The sequence below is a fragment of the Lynx rufus genome, unplaced genomic scaffold (genome assembly GCF_022079265.1).
Source record: "Lynx rufus isolate CCGP_SWC_20201006 ecotype Redwood Valley unplaced genomic scaffold, mLynRuf1.p SCAF_22, whole genome shotgun sequence".
NCBI classification, from domain to species: domain Eukaryota; kingdom Metazoa; phylum Chordata; class Mammalia; order Carnivora; family Felidae; genus Lynx; species Lynx rufus.
Window position 1 is genome coordinate 16,043,984 of NW_025814837.1, and position 13,697 is coordinate 16,057,680.

Genomic DNA, 13,697 nt, shown 5'->3' on the forward strand with positions numbered 1-13,697 from the left:
GTGAGTGATTGCAGTGTTCACTATTGCTTGCTTTAACTTTTTAAAAAAAGATCTGGTTCATTGCATTTGACACAAAGTGCTGCAGAAAACTTGCCTCTATGCTAGCTCGCCTGTCACGGAGCAGGTGAGCGCAGATAATAAAAGGGTTTGTTTTTGTGGAATCTGGCTTTTGGACCACCTTTCGTGGGGTTTTGCAAATTGACTCGTGATAATCTGGGACCATGGCTGTCAACCTTGACTGCACTCCCCAGGGCCCCAAATCTCAGAGAGTCTGATTTACTTGATCTGGGGAGGGTCCCAATACTTTTAAAAGCTCCTTGGACAATTCCAGCCTGTAGCCTGGTCACAGGCTCTTGTTACAGAGTTTGTAACAGAAGGATCAAGCATCTCCATGCTTGGCTTCCCTGACAGACTGTCTGATTCCTTAATAGGCTTGAATAAGGGTGTGTGTGTTGCTATTAGAGAAGATGTATCCTGTAAGTTACTAATAGCATGCAGAATATGTTACTAAACATCTAGTGTTTATGCCGACTTCATGGTTTAGCATTCAGGTGCACCTGGAGAGAAAGAAGTCTCTTCTCTCGACTGCTGTTCCCTGCTTGCCCCCACTGTCTTTTTGTTTCTGTGGGTTTTTTTCTGGTGTATTAATGGAGCTTCCTCCTCCACTGATACTGTGCATAAATGACCGATAGTGTGGGGAGAATCACCTCAACGTGAGGGCTTCCATAAAGCTTGTAAACTGCATTATTTAGGGTCATAATGCAATAGGGTGCCAGCAACTTTGTACCTAGACCTCTAAAACTATAGGGGTGGCTGTCTTGTATGCATGTTAATCACAGGGGGAAAACCTCTCGTACCATTTAGCACTAATAAAAGTGAGACAGTCCTGAGTATTTCTAAACTGAGTGTAGAAGAGGTTAACTGATTTTCTTTTGACTTAAACTTTCATTTGTCTCCAAGAGCCCAGGACAATAGAGTGCACTGCTTCTGATAAGTATGGGTTCTCCTCAGCCTGAAGAGATGTGTGCGATAAGATAAGATGGTTTGAAAAGAGAGGGAGAGAGAGAGAGAGAGAGAGAGAGAGAGAAAGCGCTTGAGGGAAAGGAATAGGAGGAGAGGGAGAGAGAAAGTATGTTAACTGCTTTGACTGCAAAATGCCCCCTGGTAGCCAGAGATAAGACACCTTGAGCTACTCAGAAGACCTTAAACAGGATGTAAATGAAGCCAATAAAAATCATTTGAGATCAAGCCACTTTTCTACTCCCCTCCTATTTCCAGCCCTGACAGCAGAAGGCTTAATTTACTGTATGGCATGCCACCCTCACATGCAGTACCCAGGAAGTTGCGAGAGACTGAGAGGAGCCAGTTCAAAAAACAACATCTCTACAGTTTCTAAGGAGGTCCAAATTTAAGGCATTTAATCAGCAGTTCTAGAAATGCCTTCCTGAGTGGAAAAAGAAAGTATTGCTGATTATCGGAAGCTCCTGTCCCCTTTCCCCTCTTCCTGCTTTGTATTTAGTTAGGACAGTCGTCTTCACGTGAAGTGGTTTTCGCGGGGCGAGCTGCGTTTCATAGCATATTGATATTTTTCATCAGGCTAAGGCAGCTCGAAAGGAATTAGTGACAAAAATTAAAGACATAGACTTTTTCAGGTACATATTGGAAGCAAGCTGTTTATTCACAACTCTATCCGCATCATGTAACACCCAGCTTTTATGTACTTGAACTTTATAACTTTCAAAATGGTGATTGTCTTTCTCTAGAAACATACAAGCTGCTGCCAGCCACAGTTCTACAGACAGGAAGTAACTTATGGGAGCTAATTGGACATTACACTGAAAAGATTTGAAGCTGGGAGTCCTACTGAAAGTGGGAGGGGCAACTGTTAAGGGACAGGAAGGCAAAGGAGATAATGATCTCATTTTCTTTTTGTAAAAGCTGCTCCTTGGAAGGCCTGGGATTCCATTCGGTCTTTGCATAGGGAGAGGAACCCCACCATCAGCCTTGTTCTGGTGAGGGCAGCGAATATGGAAAAGGCACAGCTGAGTGTGGCCGACTTTAAGCAGAGGGCTTAAGTCCTTTAGGGGAAAGAAAAGATTCTACGGTGGTTTTCAAACATGGGAGTGCAGGGGAAACACTCTGAAGCTTGCTACAAGTGGGGATTTCTGGGTCGCCACTTGTTCAGAAGTTCAGAGCCAGTAGGCACTGGGCTGGAGCTTAGGAGTCTGCATTTTCAGCAGATAGTTTGGGAGGTTGGGGAGCAGGGGGTGATGGATTATACTGAGAAACACTGCCCTGGATCATCTGGTTGGGGGAGAGGACCAGCTATTGGTTTCGTCGCACAGTCATGGTGGCCACAATAATCATGGAGGAAGGATAGCTTAGGGAAAGGGGAAAAGCAGCCTTCATTGAATCCCTCTCTGGGATGAGTGGTAGGGAATGTGCCTCTCAGGGCAGAGCAAGACAAAGGTGAAGCTAACTATAGCTCTAGTTTTATGGAAACTTCTCTTCTGCTTTTCCTTGCCAATACCTAATCTGACCAAGCCACCCTTGCTCAGAGGAGAGGATAGAAAGAAGAGAGAGAAGGAAAGAGACCCACTGTTAAGGAGACCTGGAGGAGTGTGTGTGTGTGTGTGTGTGTGTGTGTGTGTGTGTGTGTGAAGTGTGTGTAATATTTCCTAGCCAGTAGCCAGTAGTGAAATTAAATTAAGAAATAGGCTGTCATGACCTGTCATCCACAGGTTATGGGATCATAGTATTGTTATGTGATTTTGTTTTCCTGTGTCTATGTGTATATACACGTCAGTGAACATAAATTAGTTTTGTAATAGAAGAAACAGTGAAGTCTTTAATAAAAGGAATGAGCAACGCTAAATACCATTTTTAAGTTTATTCATTGACTCATGAAAAACTAGATGACTTGGTGGCATTTGAGGTTGCTGTTTTAGCAGGGAGGGTTAAGGAAGGACACCCTTGGAGAGTTATCTCACGCCTGGACCAGGCTGCCTCCCTTGGTTCGTGTTTCAGTGCCACCATCAACTGCTACTGTTAGTGCGAGATTATAACATGTTCCTCCCTCTCATTGACCTGTGTGTTCCTTAGTAAAGTTCAGACTTTTTTTTTTTTCTGAAGGCTAAGACTTCCCACGGACCTTCAGTCTTCTGTTTCATATATATGAAAAGTTAGGAATGACAGCCTTGACTTTCTTTACTCTGTGTAGGCTTCAATCAAATTCACTTATTTTCTTTCCTTTGATCCCTAAAGTCGGACCTAGAGGTGTGCATAACCCATGCCAAACAACATCGGGCCATCTTTAGAGAAAAGAGCAGAGCCCAGATGTGGGAGGAGGCTTTGTAAAGATTCAAAAACCAGCCCTTTCTAACAGACAGCAGTTAGTCAGTCAAGATCCCAGGACGGTGCTAGTAGGTTTTAAAGTCTCAGAGTATTTGAAATGTGCTGTTGCAAGGGTCATACCAATAAGCCCTGGACATATACAGATGTGTATTGCTCTCCATATCCCCCTCTTCAAAGGCAAAAAACAGTGTCATAAATTTCTCCATGAAAATTATGATTCAGAATTGGTGCATTTCACATGAGGACTAAGTAGGTACATATCAGATTCCTTATTACCTGACTCGAATTTCATAATTTACTCTTATTTAAATCCTATTAGCACATTAAGTTTTCAGTGGAATTTTATCCACTGCTTGTGTCCTAGCTGTTGGGTGCCAGAGGTGTAGATGGCTACATGTCATTGTGAAACAGGAGTAGAAGGGGGTCTCCAATTGGTTCCCCCAACTCCAGCCAGCTTTATTTCTTGGCTTGTTACTATGGCCACACTGCCTTGGATTCTTATACATTGTTTTGTGGCTTTAAAATTCCCTTGGATATAGACCGAATGAAGTAGTGGTATAAGGAATTATCATGGGCTTTTTGAGGCATGACTTTGTCACTGGTTTGGGGATATTTGGCAAGACGTCTCATCCTATGTATGTATGTTTAAACATATAAATATAGAATTTAATAAAAGCATTATAATTATATGTAATATGTGTTAATCAGTAAAAGTAGCATTGTAAAGATGTCCCCTAATAAAGTGTTTGAATAAGACATGATTGTGCATTGACTCATGTTAAGTGGCAAATTACTATGATTAACACTTTTGTAATGAGAAATAATAAAAGGATTTCAAAAATTACTTTAGCAGAAATCATTAGTCTATTCTGAACATTTTAGTTAACTCTGCATAAACACACACACCCACACACACACACTCACTATTTTGGCCAGGATTTGTTCCCATAGATAAATTACCAGAACTGTTACAAGAAAAAAATGATAGGAACTGGATGGATTTTATTTTTATATTTATTCTCAGATAGAGTTTCTAGAGAAGAGTAAACTGAACCAGAAATGAGAAATGGAAAATGAAGGGAGAGTAAGGTACCTGGAAAAGCCATCTGATTGATAATCAGTCTTATTTTCAGGATTGTCCCTTTCAAATTTTGCCCAATGAGGTAAATGGAAGGAAAACCTGATGTGAATGAAGAAGGGTATTTGATATTGTATGACCTGTGTAGAAATATTTCATCACACCCTTGTTAGAGTGGTTTTAAGAAAATTCTTCTGTCCTTTGCAGCTTACACAGTACTTTACCAAACATAATCTCATTTGAAATAAAGGACTCTTGGGGCACCTAAGTGGCTCAGCCGGTCATGATCTCACAGTCGTGAGATCGAACCCCACGTCAAGCTCTGTGTGGAGTGTTGAGCCTGTTTAAGATTCTCTCTCTCTCTCTCTCTCTCTCCCTCCCTCCCTCCCTCCCTCTCTCCTTCTGCCCCTGCTTCACTTGCCCTCTCTCTCTGAAAGAAAGAAAGAAAGAAAGAAAGAAAGAAAGAAAGAAAAAACTTTTTTTTAAAGGAATAAAGGACTCCTTATGTCATATGGGTTGCCTGGGATCTGACCTCACTTTTCAATTTTAGTTTTACTATTGAAGTGTTAATGTAAAAGTTACTGATTCTGTTGAAACACCAGAAAACTCTATCCAGTGAGGATGCACCAGTGATTTGTCCTACTGTAGATTTCTTCATATGTACAAAGTTTCAAGATAGTCCAACATCCCCCAATTTTTAATACCACCATCCCGCAGTTTTTAATATCACCACCATATGTCACTGCCCCATAAAATGCATCAACGCTGATTGAGGAGTAGACAATGCACACTACGTTGAGTTGCGGCTGCTAGGTGGTTGGCTAGGTGCACTCACTAGCTATCCGAAAGCACTGGGTTTTATACTCCAGCCTGACAACCTGGTATGAGTCAAAGTTTGTGCCTTAAAATTAAAAAAAAAAATAATAATTATTTGTCTTAGACCTTAAGGGTTCTTACCATATTTTAGACATATGAACATCAATATCAAGAACATGGAGGTCCGTTGTATTATAAAACATCAAATAGACATAGATAATAGGTAATTGTAGTAATATTTCCCCCCTAAACTTTGTAACAGTTTTTTCTATATTAGCACACCATATTTATCACTTTACTGCACAATGAACCCACAGGGGGTGCTAATTGGTCATTAATTAAATTTTAGCCTTTCAACACTTTTGTATTCTCCAGTGGCTTTATCTGCAGTGAAGTATATAGTGTGGCCTTTTTAAACAGCCAGAAATTCCTATCAGCTTACGGCTGCTATGGATATAATACAGGTGAAATTCAGCCCGAGTGAACATCATTTCAAGACTTATAATTCCTTGTGACCAGAAGTTTACCACCCTTGGACCAATGCCTACATGTTGGAAAAATGTTCAGTAAAGGTAGACTTTAATATGAGAAAACATTCTGAGGGACCAGTTTCCTTTTTGAAAGAGAATCTGATTGCTTTGTTTGAAAATTCTAGTGGGTTATGGCAGTTCTTCAAGAAACCACTAACACAGTGGAATGAACTTTCTGAGGTCCATCATTGACTAATAAAAGTATTTTCAAACTTAGTTTTCTTAGTGGAAGAATTCCCTTTGCCTTATACTCCCCCAGTGAAGAGGTTAATGTAAAATTGCTAATGATTAACTTGGTAGCACTGAGAAATTTGCTGAGAATTTCAGAAGGTGTGGAGTTTTTTGTTTTTTTGTAAAGTATAATCGGTATATTTCACACTAGTGCAAAGGATTTTTTTAATTGTTTTAAATGTTTATTTTTTGAGAGAGATAGAGAGACAGTGTGAGTGGGGTAGGCACAGAGAGAGATGGAGACACAGAATCTGAAACAGGCTGCAGGCTCTGAGCTGTCAGCACAGAGCCTGACGCGGGGCTCGAACTCATGAACCATGAATGAGATCATGACCTGAGGGGAAGTCAGATGCTTAACTGACTGAGGCACCCAGGCACCCCTAGTGCAAAGGATTTTGAAGCAAAATAAAATTCCTCAAGAAATTTCTAAACAATTAAAATAGTGTGAGATAAAGGGCTGGTGTCAGAACTATGTAATGTGGCTTCAAGATTTTGAATGCAGACCATTCCATTATGGGGGTTTTACTTTGGTAATGAGTTAATCACAACTTCCCAACGTGTGCAGCTATTAAGGAAAAGCCACTGCACATTGACCTTCAAGATAACTCTAACAGCATTTCGAAGATTTTTGGGGGGTATTTTTATTTATTTTCTTAAAAAAATTTTTTTTTGCATTTATTTTTGAGAGAGAGAGACAGTGTGAGCAGGGGAGGGGCAGAGAGAGAGGGAGACACAGAATCAGAAGCAGGCTCCAGGCTCCAAGCTGTCAGCACAGAACCCAATGTGGGGCTCGAACCCACGAACTGTGAGATCATGACCTGAGCTGAAGTCGGCCGCTTAACTGACTAAGCCACTCAGGCGCCCCATTTTTATTTATTTTCTATTCAAAATTTTTTTAATGTTTATTTCTGAGAGAGAGAGAGAGAGAGAGAGAGAGAGACTTAGTGTGAGCAGGGGAGGGGCAGAGAGAGAGAGAGAGAGAGAGACACAGGATCTGAAGCAGGCTCCAGGTTCTGAGCTGTCAGCGCAGAGCCTGACATGGGGCTCAAACTCACAAACTGTGAGATCATGATTGGGCCGGAGTTGGATGCTCAACCGACTGAGCCACTCAAGTGCCCCTTATTTTCTATTTTTAAACAAATAATGCCTGTTAAGTCCTTTAAAAGTATTAGAATTTCATTATGAAAAAGGCAACAACTAAATGATAGTTAATTTGTTTTCCTTTGTATTATTACCACACTTACCAGTTATAACCTAAAGGTGACTTTGACTTTCATAGTAGTGGTAACAATTTAGTACATTTTTATATTGTAAAAATTTAGAAAGCTCTTTTATCCAATGTCATGTTTGATTCTTATGATATTAACTATGATGCAGGCTGGCATTTTTCCGATATTATAGATAAGGAAGCCAAAACTTAAAAAAAAATAAGTAATTCCTAGAGTGCACAAGCAAATATCAGACCCAAACACATAGTAGGTGCTTAATAAATGCTGGTTAAATAAATGAATGAACAAAATAAGCCATGAAGAACTGCTTCAAATTCTTTGTGGTGTGAGGTCATGTATAAATACTAGACAAGAAAGTCACTAAAACTGGTCTTCTAACTCAAAATAGTAGAGATAAAAAGAGCCGACTTGGGAAAATTCACTGTGATGATGTCTATCATTATTAAGGGAAAGAGAAGCATGTTGAATAATATAGAATGCTTCCATCGCAGCACCATAAACAGATGTGTGATACATGATTGCCAATTATTGAACGCCAAGAGGTTGATGCTTATCATTAGTTATATATGTTTTTAAGTAAGCCAAAGGATAGAAAAAGTAAAGCAGTTCTCACCCCCCCACGTAAATGGAAACCACTTTCCTTCTGTCTGGCTTCAGAAACAGGTCTCGATTTCCGTGAGGGAGATGACTGTTCTTTAACTGGTTTCGCGTCAGCTTTTTCCTCTGATTTGAGAGGTGGAGTTAAGTGTGAACTGCTTAAGAATGCACTGTTTTCTGTTTAATTTGGCTGCGGAAGATGGAATTCATTGAGCTCCGTCTGTTCAAGTGAACTTTAAGCAACAGTAAGCAAAACATTTGTACTTCTCTCTGCACACGAAATAGAAATGTGTCTGGCGAAAGAGACAGCGTGGATATAAAGACGCACCGAGAGCAAAGGAGGGGTGATAACAACTTCTTATCTCTTATGTTGGCTCATCTGAAGAAGCGCTAAAGGATTGTTGGGGAAAGTGAGCCTCTTTTTTCATTGAAAGTGAGCTCTGGTAGCTGGAATTCATCTTAATACTGTGGTGAAAACTGTGCACCACCAATTCCTGCTCCCCACAGCTGCTATCATTAATGGGTGACCACTCTTTTCCCTCATAACCTAACTGTTAATGCATTTAATTGGTCCTTCTAGAACAATTTGGAATGTTACAGAATTTAAAAGCATCTGTGAATTATAAATAATTTTAAAGTTTACATTTCTCTTTTGAACACCCAGTAAAGAGTATTCATTTTCAAGTAGTTAAATAAGTTTTATGACAACGAAGTGAATTTAATGCGGGGCTGTTGATTTTTGCAGAAAGTACGAAAGTTCTATCATTAAAATTGCAGCTTTTCTAAAACTGTTGATATTTCTATTGAGAATGAAAGGAAGCAATTGTGTAATCGTGTGTAATGGTTTATTTAGAATGACCATATCTTTAGCCATCGAAACCATTGCTTTAAAAATGTATTGTGTAATTTGGTTAGATGCTTTTACATATGGTGGTGTAAAATTGTTACTGTGATAGCACCAGGTTAACATGAGGAATATCTATGCTACCTGTGTCTGTTAAACACACGTGTCAAGATACTGTTCTCTTTGAGTGGTGCCTAACTTCTCTTAGTCTTTGTGCGCCAACTATATATTCTCCTTGGGATTCTCAGTTTATCGTAAGGTGGCTCAGGCAACTAATGAATGAAAAAAGGACGGTGAACTCTTCTTAATATGAAAGTTCAGAACTGCTCCTATAGTGTCTGTGCTGACAGACATAATCATTTTAAGCCGATGGAGGAGATAACGTGGAAATTTGCTTTGGTCTTGTGTTTTAACCTACTGTTCTACGCTTAAAAAAATCATCTTTGAAATGAACTTATTTTGATGTTCAGTAATGCAATGACTGTATTGCCAGTGTTCTATGAAGAGAGGTACTCTGAAAATTACATTCTTGGCTTCAGAATTACCTAGCACAATACTTGTTCCAAGGTTATCTGTCTGTAAAGACCCAAGATTATATCTTCTGTATGATAACTTACTTGGAACAAAGTCAGCATGGACTTATGGTCCATTAATTTTTAGATACCACCAACTATTTACGTTGTATTTTCTTGATGGCTGAATGTACAATGCTTAAGGCACTGTAGATTTCCATCGGGCCAATCCTTAAATATTCCAGTGGTTTCATTAAAGGAAAGAAAATGTTAAAATCTGTTTATACTATATACATAGAATTTTATATGCGGAAGCATAAATGCACACACCACATATAAATCTTTTTGTTTACATATGCAGCTTTTCTTCTAGGGATGATAGGTGCCCCAGAAACATTCACTAATCTCTGTAACACCCCAGAGGGTAAGGAGCAAGAATTATTATCTTCATATTGCAGGTGAAGTACCTAGGTAGGGACAGATTAAACGACTTGGCCGGGTCACTCTCTAAGTCAGTTATGAAGCTAGAAATAAAACTCCAGACTCTTGACTTTCCGTTCACATTCTGAGTCATTGCACTGCTGTCATTACACCAGACCTGTCACTATGTGTGCTTTTCTTCCCTGGAAAAGTTACCATTGATGTAAATCCTGTCCCTGTTAAGGAGCCTTGCTGTGTGGCACTTGAACACACATGATACTGAGTCCCTGAAGGGCAATTTAGAGAGTACCCTGCCGTTACGATGAACGAGCTCAGGTAGCCAAAGGATATCAGTAAGCCAGTTTCTCGAGGGCCCAGCCCTAAGAAGAACTAAAAGTATCAGAAGTTTCCAGAACTTCAGAGCTCCGGATAATTTCTTTACCATTGACAGTGATTCACTCCACCTTGTTATTTTATTCTCTCCTTAATAATTTTGGATTGTCCATGTTGTTACAGAGTCAACATTCTGAAAGGCTCAGTCCCTGCCCTCAAAAGGCATGTATCTTACACTAGGACATGCTTAATGGTTCAAGATCAGCTTTGGCATCACCCCAAACCTTTCTGCCCATCCTCTCTTCCTCCTTCTTTGATCTTTTTTTTTTTTTAATTGGCTACTCCAGCTAGACTTGAAAGCAAGGAGTGGCCAGGACCCTCGGCATTTCTCAGCTGGCGGGCTGTAAACTGAGACTGTCGGGTCCCTGATTGGTGACCAGTCGGCACTTCTCGGGTGCGCTTGCCTGTTCCTCCCCAGCAGCCAGGATAAAATCACATCCAGTCTTTGCTCTCTCCTCTCCAGGTTGGCACACAAGGGGCCGGTGGCTTGGATCACAAAGGAACTTTGTGCTCCGGTGCCTTTTTTCTGTGGAATACCTTCTTCTAGGATGACTTCACTTTTCTGTTAGTGAGCACTTTCCCCCCATAAATATGACCGAACAGGTGTTGCTCTGCTGCTAACTGAGTTTCCAGCTGTCCTCCTCCGACACAGACCCGGCGAAATCTGTTGTTTCGTCCTTTTGGGCAGACTGGAGAACCATCAAGCCCGAGATGGAGGTCTTCCTTGCAGGATATGGCAGTTTTGTTGCCAGAAGATGGTCGGGAAAGCCTGGCTGGCTAACAAAGACAGGCCTTCAGCGGCTGGGTGTAGTTCCAATTCTGCATCCCCTTTGGCAGGAGCACAGAGGCTGCCGCAGTGTGGCCAGCCAGCAAAATTAGGAAATAAGGACCTCTTTTATTTACTCAGGCTGCTGAATCATGGGCATTCCTGTCTGCTTGGAGAAAAGTCAGGCGGCTCTACTTTCCACTGAAAGTCTCAGGAGTGTTTGAGACTTTCATCTCGGAGTGTTCACACACTTGTTTTAATGTGCTTTATGGAAATGGTGAAACTCAGCAAGTACAGTTGCTGTAGAAAAACATCTGCACTAACTATGCACACACATTTGCATCTTTAAATAGACTTTTAGGCCACGGAACTGGTTTCCAGCGAAGTTTTTTTTTTTTTTCTTTGCCCCCACCCCCGCCGCCGGTAAGAGCTACAGTTCTCCGAGAGTCACCTCAGAGTGTAAAGTGACTGATTCCAAAACTTAAAATTTAGCACGGACATGTTAAGTACTTCACACTGAAATGCAGAAAACCTGCCATAACACAGAGAGACATTCCTGTAAGTAGCACTTAGTGCCGAAGGGGGGAAAAAGTTCGAGTTGATTCAGGAACCGGCATTGAAAGAGTCCTCTGCAGTTTCTTCCCTGGGAAAAAAGAACTTGAAATAGTTGACATCTACACGAGCCACCTCAACATAGTTTGCGTTGTGACTGCCCAAAGGCCAAAGTTAGTGGGGACGGGCAGCTCTCAAAGACATAGGTAGACCTCAGAGAATATTGGCAAACACCAGGGCCACTGCACAAGTCTTGGGACACTGATCCCCTTAGAGCATGGACCAACTCCCCATGGGAGTTTTGTCAGTGAGTTCCTTGTGTGTCCCTGGGAGCACACATCCGTTTATAGTATGTCAGCAAATGAGTTTTTTACACTTTAGATTTTAAAATAGAAATCAGCCTTTTGTGAAACCTTTATTTATTTTTCTACAAGCAGCATTCCCTGCTCAAACTTTTTTCTCTGTTCCATCCCCCAGCCTGAGCCTTATGAATCCTGTACACTCTTTCCATGTACTTCAGTTACAAAGACACATCATCTCAGATTTTCACTTTCTTTTCCCTCAAGACCGAATAATAGGGACCGGAGAGAGAAGAGAAGGTTTCCAGCTCTCTTGAAACCCGATTGAGTAAAAACTTGATCCTAACCCTCGGCTCACTTGACATGTTGAAATTTACAAGCTTAAGAGAACAGTTATGTAATAGGTATAGTCAGGCATGGCCCACAGACAAGAACCTGATTTAAGAGTGGTGTCAGGGATTGCACACTATTTATAATGGTCTATTGCTCTGTAATTCTTTGTACATTTGTATAATAATATATCATGCCTGGACACAGTCTGCAATTTAATAATAAGTTCACTTGCTAAATTTTCAGGGTCAATAGTTATTTTCTTCAAGTCTAGATTCATGACAAATTCTGATTCACTGTTTTCCCAACTGTACAAATGAGATGATGTGTTTGAAAATATTTTTCAGTGAAACAACAGGACATAAGCCTAAGAGTAAATGTGAAATATAGCAGGTTTTTACCTAGACTGCTGAGCAAATGTAATAAATAGCAATTGTTTTCAATTAAGGGAAATATTTTACAACTTTGGTTTGTTTTAGGGACACTTGTCTTTAAGTGACTTACAGTTTGTTTTTTAAAAGGATAGCTAGAATCACCATTGAGTTTGTTTTGAATTTTCTAAAATCATTTTTCTGTCTGTTCGATGGTGAGTTGAGTTGTCTGCCTGTGTTCTTTCTATGTATCCACTTTACATTTAAATCATACCCAGAATTACCAGGGCCTTTCTTGCACTGTAAACATGTTGGGTTATAGACTCCTATAAATGAGGATGCAAAATCATGCGGTTTTCAACTTGTGTTGTGAGGCTTTGTTGCAGTGGGCAGGGATCCAGGAATGGTGTTTGGTTGTTTTCTCAGAGTTACATGGTTGCCATCTGGCATTGATAGTGAGATGGTGTTGTCATCAGTTTCTAGATGCAGGAAAGGAATGATCCTCATCTGTTTCCTGTGGATAAGCAAGAGGTTGATAATCTAGTAAAATCTTGTTACCTTAAAGAAAGCAGACGTGGAATTTGTTTACATAATGCTTGCCAGTTTCTACTTTTATGTTAATAATATAGCTTGCTAGTGAACTTCAGCTTTGAAGAATTTAAAAACTTATTTGATCATATTCAAACTGAGGTTTAGTCGAATATCCTAATAGTATTCTAACTGGACCTTGTTATCCTGATAGAATCACTGTCCCCACCGGCTCCCCTCGACGGTCTTTGTCTGCATTTATGAACAACCTTGCTCTTTTGGAGAGTGAAAAGCTTTTACAGTTTCTTCTCATCTTGAATGATAGATTGTTTTGAAAAGCCAAAAAAAAAGGGGTTTTACAACTTATTTGAGGAGGTCTTATTTTCCACTTGGATGTTAAGAAAACAACAGAAAGATCAGCACACATTTGCCAAGCGCCGAGTTAAAAAACACCTCATAGGAGGTAGAGTTACTTTATGGATAACTTGCTAAGGTTATATCTGGCTTTCAGTCTTGTTTGTCTTCTCTTTGTTACTCATAAATCTTTCAGCATTTACCATAATCATTTATCACTTTTCCTGTTTCCAGTTTTTCACAAGTCGCTTTGTCTCTGCTCACCTCAAAGTGCAGGTCCTGTTTGGCTAAGGAAGTTCATGCTGCTGAAGCTTTTGCAAAAGGAAGAAATGGTGGGCCACCTCTTGAACTTTCCAAGCAAAATACAGTATTACAATCTGGCCCTTGTGAAACTCTCATTTTTTCTTGATCCTGGCTGATCCCAGCTACATGTAATATCTAGCAGTGCCCTCCTAACACTTAATAATCCATTTTCTGGCCTATGGTGTTCGAA

At 40.3% G+C, this 13,697-nt stretch overlaps 1 protein-coding gene across 1 annotated transcript in view; it reads left to right on the forward strand.

Moving 5' to 3' along the window:
* The window catches only part of ZNF521 (zinc finger protein 521), a 279,598-nt gene that overhangs the window by 102,615 nt on the left and 163,286 nt on the right, over positions 1-13,697 (forward strand). The window lies entirely within an intron of this gene.